Here is a 21,399-nt window from a genome sequence, read left to right on the forward strand (position 1 = left end):
CCACTGCCCACATCACAGTGTCTGCTTCAATTCTTATCTTAAAAAAGTTTTGCTTATTTGTTTTAACTAATGTGCCTTTCCGCATCAACTGAACAGTTTTTCCCAGGACCCAGTGGTGTGTGAAACAGGAATTGTTATGTACACAACTTTCTAAAATCAGAGTGGAAAAGCCTACAAAACACCTTTGTTTTTAGCTGGTGAGGAAATTCTTCTCTGAGCCCTTAGGAGGGTCATCACAAAACTATGTCACTGCTGAAATACAATGCCCATAAAGTCATAAAATCTTCAAGTCAGACAGTCTCAGGGAGAACACTTCCCAGTGACGGTGAGCTAGTCTATTCTATCTTTGGACATCTCTAAATGTTAGCAAGTTTCTTCTTATATTGACCATAAATCCACTTCTGTGTAATTTCCATCCAGTGATCCTACTTCTGCTGCCTGAAATTACAAAGAGCAAATCTAATTCCTCTTCCACCAGGTAGTACATAAAACATTAGGAGATGTCAGCTGTATCTCTCTCTGTATCCTCCTTTCTCCAGACTTGAAAATCCTGATTCCTTTGGTTATTTCTGGTATAGTTTCCAGACTCCTCATCATACTAGTATTTTGACCCTCTTCACATCTTCTAGTTTCCCAGTGTTCTCCTTAAAATGCAGCACCCACACATAACAAGGACCTCTGACAGGTTGTTGTGAATACTACCTTTGCTCTGGATGCTAAATATTCATTGACAAAGTCGAGATTCCCTTCTGAAATACACCGTGGTAAAAGTGGAAGAGCTACTTATTTTGAGTGAGTAGAACCAGATCTGCTGCTGGTTGAGTAGGAGAGTCATAAGCCATCCTGAGCCTCAGTTTCCTCATATGTGAAGTAGAATAATAATGAGAATCTTCCTTGCTGACCTCACACAGCTGCTTCAAGCCTCAGATGAGGAAATGTATGAAAAGCATACGTGAATATAAAGCACTGTTACTATTAACAGGATATATTAAAATAGGTAAGTAACAAAGTATTACTTTTTAAACAATGGCAGTAAGAGCATACAACAGAAATAAAAATAATCCCCAGGTTTCCCGTTTTAAAAATCCCAGAAGAAAGGAAATCATATAAAAATCCTAAATTCTGTCCGTCCTCAAATATCAAATGATCCCCAGAAACTCCACTTGATCTGTGCTTTTGAAAAGCAGCATGTTGATTTATTCAAGAGAAATAAGGAAAGATGATCAGATCACTTCTCAGTTAGAGGATCTCAAAATACATAACCATTTTTAAAAACAAACCCTCAGAAGTATTTATTTCCTTATATCTACAGTGATGACGAAACCAGGTTTTCTTTTTCTTCATTACTGGCAGACAACGATTTGTCAAGATACAAGGAAAGCCTGTGTTGCTTTTAAGAGATTTTTGAACATCAAGGTAACATCACTGCCAAAGTACAAAGAAAAGACACTGCAACGTTCAGATAAAAGGGTGCTGGGATGTGAATCATCAGCACTCAGAGTAGGCTGACAGTTCTGGCTGAGAGCCAGACAAGAACTGCAGCAGAAGGCAATGCCCAGATGCACTTTATATTATTATATTATTATTATAGATTTTAAAGACATTCAAGGGGGAAGTTTTTCCTTTCCCTAAGTGCCACTCATCTTAGCTTCTACTGGCACTGGATACTGCTTAAAAGTGAAAATTAAGAAAACTGCCACTGTCTGGACCCATTCGGTTATTGCTTTATTCTACAAATTGTCACAGGTTTTTGGTGCCTCAAGTTTAGCTACCCTTTTTCTAAGCTTTTATCCCTGTTAATTCTGCTATAATTTTAATAAAGCAAACCATGAGACTGAAGACCCATTTTACATTGGGTTGACCAGTTATCCTTTTCTGGTGACAATTTACTTTGTGTGGGGTGTTAAGTGAATCACTGTGGAGCCAATTTTAAACATGAGATTGTCCCAGCAATTAACGCTTATACCCTTCTATGCACATGACAAAGAAATGATTATGATTTACCATAGAATCAACTTGCACTTCTGTTTCAGATATTCAATTTGCATAAATTATTTTACTAATGTAAATTTCAAAGAATGGACAATGTGAACATAAAAACAGTGACCAATTGGAACTCATAAAAGGCATCTGCATAATGTAGCTAAGTACAATCCAAAGAAAGGTTGAGAGTTAGACAGTCTAAGACTATCCCAAATTACGCTCTTTGACTACGAAGTCACACTGAATCATTCTTTTCTGGCCTTACTGTGAAGAAGCACATATGTATGGCTAATATTATTGAGTGGTTATTACGTTACATTCATTATCTCAATTTAATCTCCATCACAACGCCACAGAATAGACACTATTAGTACACCCAGTTAGAGATGAGGAAACTGAGATTAAGAAGTCAAGCAACATGCCCAGTGTGACAGGAATAATAAAAGGTGGAGGCAGAATTCAAACCCAAGCAGCCTGACCTCAGAACTGAGATTTAATTGCTAAAGTCAAGTTCTTAGGTCCACTCTGTATTTCGCCAGAGGGATGATTCTCATTCTTTTTTTTTTTTTTTTTTTTGTGGTACGCGGGCCTCTCACTGTTGTGGCCTCTCCCGTTGCGGAGCACAGGCTCCGGACGCGCAGGCTCAGCGGCCATGGCTCACGGGCCCAGCCGCTCTGCGGCATGTGGGATCTTCCCTGACCAGGGCATGAACCCACGTCCCCTGCATCGGCAGGCGGACTCTCAACCACTGCGCCACCAGGGAAGCCCCCAATTCTTGATGGGGTTTCAGTTCTCTCCTACATTCACTGATGCAACAAATATTTGCCATGTCCAGGATCTGCTATTTTATGGCTTAACATCTGTTGTCACATGAAATCCTTATTGGGTAGTTATAATTAGTTTCATTATACCAATGAGAAAATGACATTCAGAGAAGTTGTTATCCACTTAGTTCAATTTTTTTCCACAGGAAATAAGTAGCAGAGTTAGGATTTCAACCCCAGTCTGATGGCTTCTGAAGCATATATACTTTCCTCCTAATCATAACGGCCCAAAGCTTTACTGACTGTAATTCCCCTCATCCTGTTTACACTGATCTTCTAGGAACGTCTGCTGCAAGGGGTCCTGGCCCTTCTCTCTTCCTCACTAGGTTGATCCTAAACTCCTGCACTGAAAGCGGAAGGGTGCCTCAACATCTGAATAAGCCTCAGATCACAGGGTTAGCTCCTGACTCATGCACGTCGTTCCAACCTTTCACAGGATAAAGTGCTGTTAGGCTCCGTAGCCATTCACAAGAAGAGAACTTTTTTTTTTTTTTTTTTTTCCCCATCAGGACACTTTCACGAGCTTTAGTTCGTATTAAATGAGCAAATTCACCTCTAGGAAGAATGATTCCACATGCCAATATTTACAAATCTCATGGGTAGCCCGCCACTGCTTTGACACATTTGTAAATTTCTGGGAAATTTTCTTATAAATGTCCCCTCTTTACTCCTAATCTTTAATTCCATCTACTGTATCTGTGGTTCTCTACCTCTCTGAAACCACTGCATATTACGAACTGTAGGAATTTCTGGCTGCATACCAACATGCCAACAATAATTACAATACAATCTCTACTAAATTATCACAGTGGTTTACGACGTAAAAGCAGGCATGGTTGCCACACTTAGCAAAGTGACTGTGTTTGAGTAAAATGATTACCGCTCTGCCTGTGTTCTCACAATACAAGTCCCAAGTGCCAGGAAACATCTCATATGCATACAGTGATGGCCCTTGTCCTCCGCTGGGTTGCATGGCTACTCAGGTCAGTGTTCCATATAACATATAATAGTATATATATATCCTGTTATGACAAGAACACATTGTGTACATTTATCAAAATGTGGCAGTAGGCTGGTTGAGAATGTCATATATATTGTGAAAGGGTCATTTTAATTAATTAAGAAGAATAAAATTCAGTACAGCAACTAATTCTTTGTAATCAATTCAACTATTGAAAATGAATGATGCACTTTATGATTGTTTTGATGACCCAGAGGCTGCCTGGAGGGTTGGATACAAAATACAGTTTGGGGCTACCAATAGCAAAAAAACAACTAAAGGTGGGATGTGAGCTACAAAGTCTCTATGCAGACATGTGTTTTTGTCTTAGTTTGTCTTCAGTGTTTACCTGATGACATTCCACAACTAAATACAGTTTTTATTATAAATTTAAACTACTATTAATATCTCTCTCCTTATATAACCTGTCTGGAGAAAGTGAATCATGGATTGGGTATTGGAATTCAAGTGAAATCAAGATGACAGAGGTGAAGTAAGAGTTGAGAGGCTGTCTGGGACTTCCCTGGTGGCGCAGTGGTTAAGAATCCACCTGCCAGGGCCTCCCTGGTGGCGCAGTGGTTGAGAGTCCGCCTGCCGATGCAGGGGATACGGGTTCGTGCCCCGGTCTGGGAGGATCCCATGTGCTGCGGAGCGGCTGGGCCCGTGAGCCATGGCCACTGGGCCTGAGCGTCCGGAGCCTGTGCTCCGCAACGGGAGAGGCCACAACAGTGAGAGGCCCGCATACTGAAAAAAAAAAAAAAAAAAAAAAAAAAAGAATCCACCTGCCAATGCAGGGGACACGGGTTCGAGCCCTGGTTGGGGAAGATCCCACATGCCACAGAGCAACTAAGCCTGTGCACCACAACTACTGAGCCCGTGTGCCACAACTACTGAGCCCACACGCCACAACTACTGAGTCTGTGTGCCACAACTACTGAGCCTGCGAGCCACAACTACTGAGGCCGTGTGCCACAACCACTGAAGCCCGTGCATCTAGAGCCCGTGCTCCACAAGAGAAGCCACTGCACTGAGAAGCCCGCGCACCGCAACAAAGGGTAGCCCCCGCTCGCCACAACTAGAGGAAGCCCGTGGGCGGCAACGAAGACCTAACACAGCCAAAAATAAATAAATAAATTTATTAAAAAAAAAAAAGAGTTGACAGGCTGTCTTTGCATTTAGTTATCAATAATGTGCCCCCAAGTTTCTACTGAGACGGGGACCAAAACATTGTTTCATGACCATAGTTAACTCTGCTCCTAACTAACTAATTTATTTTCAAACTTGGGTCGCTCCACTGGGGACATCCAGTACTTGAACACTCCAGTCCTTGACCTCAAGTGGAAGTTCTCTACTCTGACCTTGGTTCCTCTTTGTTTTGGCAAGGAGACATCACCTAGCTTTCTTTCTCAATGGATAGTTTTTCACATCATTGACCTTACTTCCTCCTCTATCACCATATGCTCTCGTGCTGTGGAGACTGACAGCTGGGAGGTCGAGTTCACAGGACACACAGGCAGTGCCCTGGGTTGAGGCTGCAGCGGAGCAGCACCATCATCATCATCCTTCTCTGAGTTCATCTTTAGCCACTTTTCCCTGCAGTGTTCCTCCTCTCATTCCATCCCTCATTTGCTAAAGCCAAAATGCGTTTCATTTTAGTAGCTGGAAAAGGAAGGGCACGGTGCATATTTAAAACGTTCTAAATTGGCCCTCAGCATATGTTGCTGGCACAGCAGAGAGCCTGCTTCCAGGGAAATATGTACTGAGGCATTTTATCAAGCAGCTCCTGAGTGAAGTTTCTTTACTCCATAAATAGAGAAACGGCGTTACTGAGAGGAGACACTGCTTATTAGAGGTTAAGAAGCTGTGAGGCACTTTTATCCCCCTTTCATGTCATGTTTTAAAGGACTCAATGATGAAAATGCTATTTCTCATGAACTGGATAGTTGATTACGACGTTTTAAATGTATTTTAATCTGTCACGGAGGTGATTGTTTTCATATTCCTATTTGAACAGAACTACATTGTCACGTCTTTCATTACAAGGCAACTTATTATGTTACATTCTGAAATTGAAATGTAAAAGAAGGCTATGATTTATGGTCAAAGATTAAGCAAATTTATCAGCTCAGGGTTCCTCCCAAATTTTAAACGAAATCTAAAGTGAATATGTCTTGACAGCACAGTCTTTCAATTCTATTATAGATTTAAAGGCTAATTTCAGAATAGGATGTCTTTTTAACCAGAAGCATTTCTCATTTGTCCTGAAGGGCCTAATAGGCCCAGCAACAGACACAGAATTTGTTTTATAAATACGTTTTGGGAGGAGATGGGCAGGATGGCAGTCTCTGTTGCGTTGCATAACACGTCTCTTCTTGTCTCCTTCTGTTATTCCCTTCAGCACAGAATGTAAGCCTTATGGCTTTCGGATCCTAAATCTGAAGATGCTCTTTTTTTTTTTTTTCCCCCCAGCAGAGGTTAAAGCGAGAAATACAAACAGCAAATCAAACTTGGGGTAGATAAATCATCTTAGCATCAGTGGGGGATGAAGAAAGACTTGCTGATTTTAAATGTTCCCTCTCTCTTACAGGCTGAAATATGCCAACCTTTCAAATATATTGGTCATTGACCTTTGTTTCCAGTTCTGAGACAGTCAGAGTCATAGACGGTTTCACTGTTACCAGGCCAGTTGTTAAGGCTGAATGAGGTATAGTACATGATGACCGAAACCCACCACTTCAGGCAGCCCAATCCAGCTCTTCCAGGCTCTAGAACATACCAAGAAACAACTAAAATTCCCATAAAAGTGAAGATTTACAAGTGTAAAAAGAACCTACTCAAGGATGAATTTCAGAGATATTTCCTACATATTCTTTTGCAGTTGAAAGGCTGTAGGCTACAACACACACTTCCATTCAACGAAGCACACGATACTGAGAAAACATTTAGAACCCGGAGTTGGTGATCTGCTTATCCATTAATGAAAATTAGAATAAAGTTCTTACACATGCAAGTTGGAAGAAAGGAAATAAATGTTATAGTAATCACAAATTCTGCAGCATGAGAGCTTTGTCTTCAATTTAATAACTTGGTGATGAGAATAAGATGTAATTTACTTAGCCAGATATTTAGAATTTATTAGTGGTCTAGTATACTAACCTGTCCCTTTTTCTCTCTCTCTCTCTGTGTATGTGTGTGTGTGTGTGTGCGCGTGCTTTAAAAGCAAGTGGTTTAAAAATTCCTCCATTAACATTAATTACTCATCTCAGATAGATGGATAGAAATCTCAAATACCTTGTGTTATTGCTTTTCTAGTTCAAGTCACATCAGGCTGAATGACTTTTTAAAATGGATATCTCCCAGGAGGAGTACCTGTTTCAAATACAGGGCCCACAAAATGTTCTCTCCTCCAGTGTTTTAACTCATTTGGAGTTTGTTTTATTAGCCTGACTGAGGAGCTCCAAAGGAAACAAAGCATTAAATTGGCGGAGCCTAAACAAGACTTTCCTTCAGGAAGGGACCCGGAGCTTTGGGTGACAGTCTAATTGCTTCTAAGCCCCCAAAGAGGCCTCGGGCTTGGAGTAAGAATGTGTCAACGTCAACCGGCTAAATCAGCCAAAGCAGGCAGAGTTCCACACACCCGACACATTGCAGACCACTGCAAATGGTTTTCAAAAAGGGATTAAAATAAATAAAGAATTATTGTCTGGCAATCAGCGTACGGCCTCACAGAGGTCACTTCCACAAGGCAAAAGAGGCTCCTTCTTGACTCCTGCTGGCCAGGAGCTTCCTGACGAAGCTGCCTGTCATGCCCTAAGTTATCCAGAGTTTTACATCATGTCAAGTACACGGAACAGAGCAGCTGAAACACACACACACAGATCCAAAAGCAGATGTGGGAAATCACTGACCTGCTTATCCAGCCACTGTCCTAGGAGAACAGGATTCAACAAACTGATTCTGTTCTGAGGATGCAGGAGGTGGGGAGTCAGTCAAACAAATAAGCCACCTGCCAAACTGCTTACATACATGTAGCCCTTTTGTATCCTACGAGGATGGAGTTACCCAGCAGAATTTCAGGTTATTCCTAGTTTCAAAATTAAGAATAATAACCAAAGAGATATAGTAAAAGTCCTTCCTATTAACCACCTCAAATAATGATTTCGTAGTTCTTACGTACTGCTGTACAAGCAGTAAATTAAGTATTTGTATTATGGCTTGATGATGATAACCTATTGGAATCATTACCATCTAAGTCTGAAATTTGGCCCCGACTTTTCAAAAACCGCGTGGGTGTTCGAGATCTACATGGCATGGAACTACTGTCCATTAGCTTATTGTTAAACAAACAAAAAGCAAGCTGGAATAAAGGAAACAAATGTTTTATGGCTTTCTTTTATTTTTGATCTTCATAGGACCAGGGTAAGCAAATATCTTGCAACGCTAGGGCACAATAATGGTAATAGTGTTTTATACAAAGCTTTAGGATGCAAAGCAGAAACTATTGCTGTTTCTATGCAAATTGGCACGGGAGAAGTAGTTATTTTTATTTGTTATGGTTAGGACCTTGTGAGCAGTTGGATACAAACCTGGAACCAGGCATGAGGCTAAGGTGAGAGAGAATTGATCTGGAGTCATTAGAAATTAGGTGGTGGGTAGAGCCATAGAAAATATTGAATTCATTCAAGGTAGATGCATAGATGTCGAAAAAAACTGGGACTGCACTGAGAGCAGATCACTGGAACTATAATTATTCTAGTATTTTTATGGAGACCTCCGTTCTTTACACTGAGAGCTCCTTGAAGGTGGTGCTGGTGTTTACTCATCGCTGCATCCCCAATGCTCAGCACAGTGTCTGCACGAAGTGGTGACTTGAGAGACATCCCAGAAAGTAAATTGTAGCTGATGGATATTAGAAACAATGTTTGAAAACAGAAAAAACTTTGTAAAGTGCCCAATAATCTCCTTCTGTGTCCTGGGTCCCAGTATCAAATTTTGAGAACAGCTAAATAATATGACAAACAAAGGTCAAGATCAGGAAACAAAATAATGGCCCACGGCAGATAGGAAAATGATAATCAGGCCTATTGTTCAAGCAATGCTAGAAAATGATGCCTAGCCAAGTAGATGACTTAAGCACCTAACGCAGAATGAAAGTTTCTCTTGTCATTAAGTCCTCTATTCAATTACCATTTATTGGGGTAATTAAACACTGGAAAGTGATGCCAGGCTAATTGTTAGATTATGATAATTACATGTCTTTGCTATGCTACAGCTGATCAAAATAAGATGTGGTCCCGTGCACTTAGCTGGAACTGCTCTGTAATCGTCAGACTTCCGGAGAGCGCTAGGCCATTTATTACCAATTCATTACAAATCAAGCGGAGAAGCTTATTATTTGTAATGCTTCTTTCTTCCCCCCACATACAGTCTCCTGGAACAAGACTCCCCAAAGGTTAAGCCCAAACTGCCGCCTCTCATTGGCCCATTTCCATCCCAATTACACAGCTGAATGGCATTAGGTGCCTCTATTTGAGAGGGTTCATCAGACTGCTTCACAAAATCCTGCAAGCGCCTATCACATTGGCAGGAACACCCAAGGCTCCCTTTCAGCCTCTGCCAACCACTGTTCTGCTCTGAGCTGTGTCCCAGCAATGGCAAGCTGGCAGTGCTGAGAATCTTCTGGTTCTGAGGCTCCCTTCTGCTCAGGTTAGGACTAGACCAGGCTGCGGTATGCCCAGGGTTTGCCCCAGTTCACAGGAGTCCTAGGGATACAGACTGTGCCTCTCCTGTCAGGATATCCGGCTTTTGTTGCTCAGGCCAGGATCACGAGAAGAAAGCAACTTCCTCGTCACCTCAAAGCTACCAAATAGTAGCTCAAATCTTTGTAGAAAAAGACTAGAACCAACCCCTTGTCCTTGGACATTTCCGGGGGTTAGAAATCTCCCCTCCCATCCCTCTACTGTTGGAAGGTGGGAAGGCAAACAGGTATTTGAGAGTCTTCCTTTGGCTTTTTCCTGGGACTTCTCAACTCTCCCCTGCAACTGTCATCAGAGTGTGTTCACGTGGGCCATTGCCAGCGGAGGAAGCGCAGAGTGTCAGGTCAAAAGTTTACTAACCGCTACAAAGTTCATGTCATGTTATGGTTCTCTATTTTAGGGGTTTGTTTTCTTTTATTTGGGCAGTATTATGGACTGAATTTGTCACCCCCAAGTCATATGTTGAAGCCCCAATGTGATTGTGTTTGAAGACAGATATGGAGGAAATTAAGGTTCAATGAGATCATAAGGGGGGGGCGCCCAACCCAACAGAATTGGTGTTCTTCAAGAAGAGACACCAGTGCCCCCTCTCCCCTTCTCCACTCTCCCTTCATGTGCCTCTGCAGGCCAGGAAGAGAGCCCTTACCAGAAACTGACACTGCTGGACCTTGGTCTGGGACATCTATCCTCCAGAATTGTGAGAAACTAGATTTCTGTTGTTTAAGCCAACAAGTCTATGGTATTTTGTCACTGCAGCCTAAGCAGACTAATATAGGCAGTTTAAAAGTTAATTAATGGGGCATCCCTGGTGGCGCAGTGGTTAGGAATCTGCCTGCCAATGCAGTGGACACAGGTTTGAACTCTGGTCTGGGAAGATCCCACAACTAAGCCCATGCGCCACAACTACTGTGCCTGCACTCTAGAGCCCACTAGCCACAACTACTGCGCCCGTGTGCCACAACTACTGAGCCTGCACTCTAGAGCCCGCAAGCCACAACAACTGAAGCTTACGCACCTAGAGCCCATGCTCCACAGCAGGAGAAGCCATCGCAATGAGTAGCCTGCACACCGCAAGGAAGAGTGGCCCCCGCTCGCTGCAACTAGAGAAAGCCCGCACGCAGCAACGAAGACCCAATGCGGCCAAAAATAAATAAATTAATTAAATTAATTAATTTTTTTAAAAAGTTAATTAATGGTAGATTTGGGGGTGGGTGCTATTGAATTACATCACTGCCAGGGATTCAGAGACATAAAGAATTATCGAACAACAATAAGGGAACAATGGCCAGGAAGGAAGGGAGTAAAGGAGGCAAGAGAGTGGAGTTAAGCCACTGCGGGCACCCCACAATACCCTGGAGCAGGGGGGACACTCAATATCCACCTGCTGTTCTGAGCAAGCGGCTGGTCTGAGGGGAGAAGGCACATTATATTCCTACGTAAGGATAGTTTCACCCCTGAAATTAACTCATAGCACCACGAAAATGACTGTATTCTCACCCAGCAACTGTTATCTCACTGTTTCAGCAAGGCTTTCGCCCAAAGATAGAATGAAGAGTGTTACAGAAAAGTCACATACTCCATTTTACCCTTCCTCCACCCTGGAAATTAAAACAGAATATGACACTGCCTTTCAAAAATCATATTAAGTGCATTCTGGGGACAAAACAGACCGTGAGGTACCTTTGTTAACACCGGAATACATAAAACTGTCATTTTATGCACACATTTACTGGTGGCCTGTGGCTCAAGACTGGGGAGCTGGGAACAAAGGTACTTTGGTTCATCACATAAAAATGGTTTTGCACCACTTACTATTATCATTTCCTCCCAACACTCATTAAAAGGATACTCATTCATACAGCTGGACCCTCTATTTACTTTTATAGCCTGGGCCACAGGACAATATATGCAAGAATAATGTAATCATAAAAAATAAGAAACTAATTGCTCTATCCCAAGGAAACATAAGGGGGAGAAAGAAATAAACAATTCACCATTTATTTCTCAGAAATATATCTAAGCACTTTAGGGGATTCTCAAGTGCTATAATATCCCTACCTACTTAAATGCTTGTCTATCTCAATGACAGAAAAGAGAGTTGTTTTTCCCCTCCCCCTTCCATTTTAGCAAACTCTACTTTCAAAGTGTCTACCCTGGAAAAGAACTGTAGTTCAAAGCAAACGCACATGACCCTCCTCTTGAACTTTCAGAATTTTTGGTCCTGCTACAAGTTCTGAATGAGCCACTTGTAGAGATTGTGAGATTTCAGAGGGATGGTTAATGCCAAGTCACAAAGATGATGAAATAAGAGCGTGATAACGGGCCTGCCATGCTGGGTGGCAGCTCAGCACCGTAAGCCTTGAGAGGACAGCGTCACAACTGGCTTTCTCCAGCACTCAGTAGTACAATCCCAGATCCCAAAGTTTCGTCCACGGGCACATTAACATTTCATTGCTGTTCAAGAAAGGGAGAATGTGAGCTACTACTGAGTTATCCACTCAGTGCTGATAAGCTGGGTCAAAAAACAACAAAGGCATGAACGAAACCTATGGGAGCTATTAAATGAGCCTGGAACTTAGGACAATCTGTATCCAGTGTAGAGACAAATGGGACTATATCGCACTGATCAATTTATTTACAAAATAGGGCAATTTCATCTATTGATGCTTTAATTCAACATCTGGGTACCTACTCTGTGTGTGCCAATTATTTAATTAAAATCATAAGCCATTTGGTATTCTAAAAGGAACGTAGATTTTTTTTCCATTCTAAATACAAACTATACCTAAATAAATTACAAATATAAAATATACCTTTCACCCTATCTCTGGGAAGTAAAAGGGTAACCAAACAGGATATTCCCTTTAGTACACTCTCAGATTCTGTCTCAGGCACGCTGTAGCTGAGAAAAGATTCACAGCAGCCAAAATCTACCCAAGGATGTTTTCATGAATCCAGCCATTAACTGAAAAGCCTGAGTCTTGGTCACTGAAAGTGCTGGTGACTCTGGTTTTATGAACGTGACTAGAGAAAGTAACATATGTCATGCGCTGGCCAAGTGGGCAGCCTAGAAGTACAGTCTACAAGGCTGGTAGAGAGTATACCCACTATTGGTGCCGGGGGGCGGGGGGGGGGTGCCGCCCTACGGCGGGCACTGCACGCAGGGCTGGAGGAAAGGAGATAGCATCTGGCTGCAGAGACGCCTCTCCTGCTCTCCTCCGACCGGCAGCCAAGTGAGCTCGAGCTGTGTTTGCCACAGGCCTGGGACATGGTCTGACGCTTACACGCACCTCAACAGGGTTGTGAATCCTAAGAAGTTACAAGCCATTCTAACCCACTGGAGGACATGAACTGAACAGTAGGAACTCTGGAAAGTGTTTTTGGCTTTTGTTTTAGTTTAAATACGAGTTTCTGGCATGAAGCCGAAGGAATCAACTTACTTATTATGCCCAGCAGCACTTCCCGGCAGAGTATTAAATTTAGTGTTATTTATTTTTAAAATCAGGGTGGTGGCTTCCAGATATAATTAATAATCTCTAAAGACGTCAGAGATGTGTGGAAGTCTATGGGAACACGAAATACTGCTATTCTCTGTTAGAAAATTAGGATATGTAAAAATTCGTATCACATGAGGGAACTGTGTTGGTTCTAATGACTAGGAAAATTTATAGGGCAACTCAAAATTAGACATATCACTCCTGTTTCTCTTAATGGTAAAATGCAACCCAGCATCCTCAAGCACTCACTGAATTAAAAATGGAACTCTCAGCATTACAGTTGCAGCTAAGTATTTATGTATGCCACTGAATCTACACACTCCCCTCATATACAATTTTCTATAGTTGGTTTGACTCAAGAACAACCACAACCGAGTTACTAGAGTCTAGAGCGATAAAATCCTAACTCACCACTCCTTAAAAACACCAAGTTGCTTGCCTTTGTAGTCCTAGACACTACTCACGTTTACTAGTCTTAACCTGCAGTAATTATAAATTCTTCAGCGCACAAAGCATGCATGACATAGGCTTGTAAAGAGACAGCCTCTGGTCTTCCCTTGGGACCCGATATTTGATAATAATTTCACAAGAACCCTACTTCTGCATCAAGACTAGAGAGACACACACTGGTGGAAGGAACTTTGAGCACCATCTCATCCAGCTGTTTCCTTTCAGGACTATTAATTATCTAGTCTCTTAAAAAAAACAATCTCCAGGGAGAATTTGAGTATTAAACAGGTCTTCCCAGGACCTGTGGATGTCATTCAAAATCCAATGCATAAAGAAATTCTCTATTCAGGGGCAACCAGCTTTCCAGTGTTGTTCAGAGCATTTCCCTCGCTCCCGCCCGATGAGAAGATTTGAGAGAAAAATAGAGGAAATTTAGCTCATGTTTTCCTAGGAAAGTCGAGCTGATTGTATTATCGACTGTCTACTGCATTAGCAATTTCCAACTGAATTACAAACGGTTTCCCTGCATTATACTGCTATTGTTCAATACCATTTTCATTGCCCTAATGAAACAAAGCTATATAATATAACCATAAAGTACTGATTACAGTTAACAGCAATGATGGAAGAGAGATAAGGAGAGACCTATTTTTAAAATATGCAAAGAAAAAGATACGAAATGCTGATACTCAGCAGACATTTTTTTTTTTTAAACTCTTTTTGGCTTTCTGGATTGAGATCAAAACAACACTGACAAGTTAATTCTTTCTCTTCCAACAATACAAATGGTATTTCCCCTGAGATAGAATTTCTAGAAGGTTTCCCAAAGAGCAAAAGTTCTCCAGGTGCTGTAAAAAATAATAATAACAATGATAACAATGTGGATTTCACACATACTTGGTCTTAAAAAGTGCCTACTTCATGGGCCTCCCTGGTGGCGCAGTGGTTGGGAGTCCGCCTGCCGATGCAGGGGATACGGGTTCGTGCCCCGGTCTGGGAGGATCCCATATGCCGTGGAGCGGCTGGGCCCGTGAGCCATGGCCGCTGGGCCTGTGCATCCGGAGCCTGTGCTCCGCAACGGGAGAGGCCACAACAGTGAGAGGCCCGCATACCGCAAAAAGAAAAAAAAAAAAAAGAGGCCCGCATACCGCAAAAAGAAAAAAAAAAAAAAAAAAAAAAAAGTGCCTACTTCAAACCAGAGGATTCCCTAATATCATGAAAAGAGGATATCCAAATTTTCCCCGGGGTGCAGGTTTCTCACCGTCTATAATTGAGCTCCTTTAGAGAAGTGCCATCATGAAAGCACCAGGGTATTTTCTCTTGGTCCGTATTAAATCAACCAGCAACACAAATGATCAGGTTGCCGGGCGGGACTGAAGGCTGCCCCAGTGAGACAGAGGTGCATGGCTGAGATATCTGCCTTTTAGCAAAAGGGCCCTGAAGGTTACTTGGCAGCCTTTTATACTCCCAGTTCCTTTCCCATAGATAGAAGCAGTAAACAAAGAGGTGGAGGGCACAGGAAGAAGTGGCAGGGAAAATTCTTCGGCATTGCTAATTATATTAAGCCTAGAAGCTGTAGCATCGGACACTTGCTACCCTCTGACATTCGTGCCAGAGCTACCATATCCCCCCCCGAAAGCAGAAAACAATTGGTATAATGGGGAACAGAGCACGTTGCTGTCATTCCCGAAGAACTCCTTGAGTCGAGCCAGTGACAGATAATGAAATTACTGTATGGTGCTCTAGTGGCAGATGATCCGTGACTGCCCAGGTCCTAGACACCCAGACATTCTTCATCTGACAAATCCTTCCTGCCATTTCCTGAGTGGACATGGTGTAAACATAGAGTTCACTGAAAAGGCCTGAATGTCAGGATCAGAGACTAGTTCCTCCAAGACAAACTCTGGTCTTGGAACAAACCTTCCTCTGGAGATCTTTCTGAGTGTTTATATTTCTATGAGCAACACTGGATAGTGTCATCCATGTGGACACAACACTCTGAGTTCTACATACTGTATTTGAAACACTGATCTGATTTCAACGGTTCAGAACAGTCACCTCAATGCTCACTTCACTCGCATTTTCTAGTTTTTGCACCCCTGAAAAAAAGATTTTTAAAAAATCAGGACGGTGTCTGTTAGACCTCTTTCAATAATGTGTATCACTTGAAAGATAAAAGGGAAGGTGCATTTATCTGTTCCTATTAGAGTGCTAATTTATGCAAGTTCATTTGCCTTTTGCGTCTATTGATTGGATTCTTGTTTCATCCCCTGCACTCCATTAGAATCCTCGCTGACCTCACAATAATGCCAAAATGTGTACTACAGATTTTTATATGCTCTTGCATCTACAGCCTATTTAAAAGTTGGCATAAGCAAGATGATGGTGTAAACAGAAGTTATGGGCAACATGAAAAAGTATTTCGCTTCATCACATCAGAAAGAAAAACTTAGAGAAGATGAGAAGACTTAATGGTTGAACTTCTCTCTTCAATTTTAAATAGTCATGTCTGAACATTTGAAAAGACTCCTGTGCTTTAGGCATGCTGAAATTAAAATAGAAGTGCAATTTGGGATAACAGATTATAAAACCAGTAAGCACAGCTGCTATACGCAGGGCAGGAATGGCTCTTCTTTTCCAAATCCATTTTTGTAAGACAGTCAACTGTGGAAGTAAAATAACCTTTGCTGTGAAAACTAGAAAAAGGGCTAGACCCCAGGAGAACAATTTTCAGACATGGTCTGCTATTTATTTGCTCCCAGTCTCAAATAATGCTTTTGTTTAGTGCTTCATTCTGAAGAAAAAAAAAATGTATATATCATCACATATTTTTCAGTATGTATTAGTCTAAATGCTTTCTGTTTATAAGCCCAAGTAAACAAATTTAATTTTAGTCTTGCGACTAAAATAACTTATTAGTCTTGGGACTAATAAAATAACTTATATAAGTATGAAGTGATCCAAAGCTGTCAATCATAGGACAAAAGGATACAAAAGTTGTCATTTTGAGATACGATTTTTAAACCCCAAAGAGTATTTTAATCCACTTTGTACAGAGAACATACCTGCTTTATTGAAAAGTTTATAACTATTTCTTCTTGTTTCCACCTCACTAATTTACCTATGTCCAAAAAGGCATGGGGGAAATGTAAAAGCCCGGCGAGAATCTGTTCTCATCTTCCTGCGGGATGACTACTAGCAACACAGATTTGACAATGGAGAAATCACAAGTTGTTGAGCCTGTGAACAGGGAGACTCCTCAGCTTATTGAGCATTCTAGAATTGCTCAGGCAGGGATGTCAACAGGGGCAGAGGGACACCTGGCAAGTGTGGAGTTCAACCACCCGGACCTCTCTAAGGATGGCTGCAAATCGTACAAGATGTCCAGAAACACTAATAGGCATCCGCTGAACCACTTGGGAGGCGTCACTAATAAAAAGTGAAAATCAGAGTGGAAAGAAAATTTCATTTCCAATCCTCCTCATGACACCTGGCTTTTTCAGCACATATGGTTTGTAAAGTTTGCTAATGTCTGGTGGTTATCAAGGAAATCAGGGTTGATTAAAGATATTTCAACTTTAGCTTCATTTCCCAGACTTTGCAGACACCACCTGACGACTGAGAAGGGACTACTATCTGATCGTTTGTGGCAGGCAGCTCAGGAAAGAGGTCACAGGAAAGGGACAGAGAGCCATCTGCCAAGCTTCAAATCTGGCCTCTGCTACTACTGACTCTGGAACCTTGGCAAGTTATTTTACCTCTCCATGCCTCAGTTTCCTCATCTGTAACACTGGAATAAGAATAACACTGCACCCCTAGATCACCAGTTAGGATCAAATGAATAAATTAAATGAGTAAATCAGGACTGACTGTAAAGTGCTTAAATAGTGCTTGACAAATAGTACAGGTAAGAGGAACATGTACAATTTACATTATTTACATAACTAAAAAGGTATTTTTTGAGCGCTGAAGACAAAGAATTTTAGTACTTTGAAAAATATCTTGAGAATCTCAAAGATCTTTAGAAATAAAAATGTTGATAGCCATTGCAACATCTCTTGAATAGGTAGAGTATAATTATAATAGATTTTTGTTTATGAAATAAGGAAAAGAAGTTTATAGAATATGGGAGGACAAGTGCTGACTCTGCAGAGGAACTGGGCATACACAAGGCAACTCAGCCTTGTGGAAGTGTGTTGGATATAAAAATACATGGAGGGAAGCATGGGCAGTTGCCCGTGTCGTGTGATTTCTGGGACACAAAAGCCATCTTTAAACAAAAATAACTTCCCAAGAGGGAATTTCAGTTCTTAACTGTGTAAAGTGTTATTTTGTCTGGGAGGGAAATTATACTTGCAAGCCAATGCATTAACATATTTTCATTTCTCTGACTCATTAATACCTGTTAATTAAGCAGAGTTAAGGCCCCTGAAAGACTATGGGATACAGTAGGTAAACTCTGATGAGAAAGAGTAAGTGGTCTACAGGGTTGGGAGAACAAGCCTCAGGAAAGGGGCACTGGACAGAGGTGTAGGGCAAGGTACTAGAGAAACACTTGACACTTCGCAATTCTGCTGAGGTCAGCTCTACAGACTAAGTGTCATCACATTTCATTAGAATAAATGGCATTCTCTTCAAGAAGGTCGATTTTAACTTAAAATTTAAAATTATACTTCCCTTGAACAATATACTAGACTGACCTTCTATCCTTTCTTAATTTGATTGACTTTTCACATATTTATGTCCTATCTCTCTTTGTTCATTCATTCATTCATTCAACACAAGTATATTGTTCGCCTCCAGGGGCTCAGGCATTGTTCTTGTGGACAAACAAAAATGAACCAAGACAGAGTCCTACCCTAAAGAAACCGACAATCTAGTAGGGGAGACAGTAAATAAATCACTGCAATAAAATGTGATACATGTCATAAGAGAAATTTGTACCAAATACTGTGGAAAATAGGAAACAGCAAGAGACTTTGAAAGAGTTCTGGAAGACCTCACAAAGGAGCCAGGTCTTGGAAGATGGACTGAATCATTCCAAGAGAAGGAGCAGGGGTGGGCTTTCTAGACACGGGTGACAGGTGCAAACCCTGAGACTTGAAAGCAAGGAGTTTGTTGAGAGGGCAAATGAGGCTACAGAGGGAGGTGAAAACCTTATTTTGAAAAAGGAGTTGATGAAGAACCAGGGAAGATTTTTTTTTTTTTCTTTTTTTTTTCAGTACGCGGGCCTCTCACTGCTGTGGCCTCTCCCGTTGCGGAGCACAGGCTCCGGACGCACAGGCTCAGCGGCCATGGCTCACGGGCCCAGCCGCTCCGCGGCATGTGGGATCCTCCCGGACCGGGGCAGGAACCCGTGTCCACTGCATCGGCAGGCGGACTCTCAACCACTGCGCCACCAGGGAAGCCCTGGGGAAGATTTTTAAGAAGGCTCAGAACATGATTGGGTATGTATTTTTAAGTGATCGTTAGCCCTGGACAAGACAGACTGGGTGGGGAGAAAGCCTGGGGCAGGATGATCACAGGAGTCTACTGCAATGGACCAGGCAAACAAATATACACAGACATTACAGGCTTCAGCTGAGGATTCCTTACTCAGGTAAGGTGTGAGGAATCACACCTGACAATAAACTATTCCCTTATTCACCCATTCAACCATTATTTATAGAGGCCCTACTTTGTGTAAGATACTTTGTGTTGTAGAAGCTACAACATGAGTCAGACCCAAACGCTTCATCTCAGCTTCTTAGGATTGTCTAGACGTGAAGATCTTGAAGTAGAGCATTTGTGGAATTAAACAAAAGGACATGGACTAAAGAAATTTCATAGATGCAGAAACATCAGAAGAAGATTAAAAGTAATCCTTAACATTTGACCATATTTTGCAGTGCTTAAGTATCACCGCATGTATTAAAAGTTAATCTGCAGTGGCCAAAAGAACAATGATAGTGGCATTAAAAGACCTAGGCTTAAGTACTGTCTCTGTCTTAAATATGGTGTGAATTGGGCAAGTCATTTAATCTCTCTGTATCTCACATTTTGAATAAATAAACAAAAAACTCGATGTCCTAAAGGTTCTACAATGCTATTTAGGTTTGGCATAGAGATAATGCAGAATCATCTCAGAAACTAAATATGACATAATAGAACACTAAGATTTTGCCAAATTCCATTCCTAGATTTCCATTCATTACATCCATTTCAGCGGAGTGAGGAGCAGCTATAACCAAACTCTCAAGTTGGTATCATGTCCAGTGCCTGGGGCGATAGGGGGTCACGATGAATAGGTGTCTAGTGTCTGGTACGTAAGGTTAGAAGGGCAAAAATATGGCTAAAATCATGAAGAGGATTCCACCCTTTCCCATGGAAAGCAGCAAAAACTAGGGACCATTTATGTGGTGACAACTGATAGGAATGTCACCACTGATGAAAAGCTGTAGTTACAGGTTATCACATCATCATATTCCCCCCACACTTGCTCTCAACCCTACCGAGGGCTGAAGCAGCACAACAGGAAATGGCGAGCATAATGATGAGAAGAATCAGTGAGGTCATCATTTAGAAGTTTCCCCCCAAGTATCTTTTGAACTGTTTCATGGGGTCTCTTAACATCTAAAGTCCTTGAGGAGCTCTCCTGGTTCCAACAAATTGGTCCACATCCCAATTTCAGGGATATAAGTACATAATGTGTACTTAATCAAAATTGTTTTACACCTGTTCCCTCCTACTAAAAACAATGAGAAAAAAACCCCACATCTGTATTACCCTCTCTGGACAGATAAAACTTCTTCTCTTCCAAAGTCTTTTGGAAGGTAATTAGGGACCTTAAGTGTGGAGGTAATTTAAGATTTTTGTCTGTCTCCAAAACTGTTGACAATATGTTAAGCAGATGGAGGTCGTTTCTTTTATTTCTCTAACTTTCCCTTTTGGGTCTCTGACGAAGGATATGCTGACATAAATGCTTTGTTGTTATGCATGGTAGATAGACCTGCAGGTCCCAAAGGTGAGGCAAATCATGTCCTTTCAAACGATCTGTTATTTTTGGCAATAAAGTTGGGTTAACTATAACACAGAGCCTTGAAATATTTTATATGCCTCAACTTTAGCATTAATAGGAAGGAGGGGGGTTATAAGAGAGGGAATGGGATGTGCCAAAGAAAAATGTGTTTGGGTCATTTTGATTCATTGAAACAGAATGGCTTTTTGAACACCCTGTGACTCTGGATGTTTACGTTTAGGATTCCAGAGACAAAGTTCTTGGCTTCTCTGGTTGACAGCAAAAACTTCACTTCCTGGAAGACTGGTGCTATCAGCCTAATTGTGGCTTGCTTTAAATTAAGTCACAGGTCTTGAAGTATGAAACGCCTTCTGCCATTTTCTCTTCTGAACTATTTTGCTGACTAAGTATTTTCTCCTCTTGATGTCTTTAAGCATGTTCAAAGCTATAATTCATACATAACATTCATAAGAGCCTACTGCCTGAAAGTATTGCTCAGTAACTCAAATGTTTTTTTTTTCTACTTTTGCCCCTTAAATTTTGCTTATGATTGATAAACGCATGAAACGCCGAGCAATTAGAGGACGAAGGGTGAAAACCAGGGCACTGGCTCTATGTGGTTCATCTACTAAATCCTCAAACAAAGTACTCATTATTTCACATGAACTGGACTCTGTTCTGTGAGACACTGGGGGTGTTTAGAATTCTAAAATTATATAGTGTACATGAAGTCAACCGGAGACCACTCAAACCCGTGAGGATATGAGAGTTTTGCTTATATGTCACAACTCATAAGCAAGATTTAAAAAGTCACAATGCTTTATCATTTGTTACATTTCTTAAGAGAACCAAGGTAATGATTCTGGAGACTTCATTTTCTTTAGACAACCGC

General features: G+C 41.5%; 1 protein-coding gene across 2 annotated transcripts in view; it reads right to left on the bottom strand.

The window, feature by feature from the left end:
* The window catches only part of EFNA5 (ephrin A5), a 278,081-nt gene that overhangs the window by 47,861 nt on the left and 208,821 nt on the right, over positions 1-21,399 (bottom strand). The window lies entirely within an intron of this gene.

This window comes from Mesoplodon bidens (assembly GCF_964165515.1).
Source record: "Mesoplodon bidens genome assembly, chromosome: 4".
NCBI lineage: Eukaryota > Metazoa > Chordata > Mammalia > Artiodactyla > Ziphiidae > Mesoplodon > Mesoplodon bidens.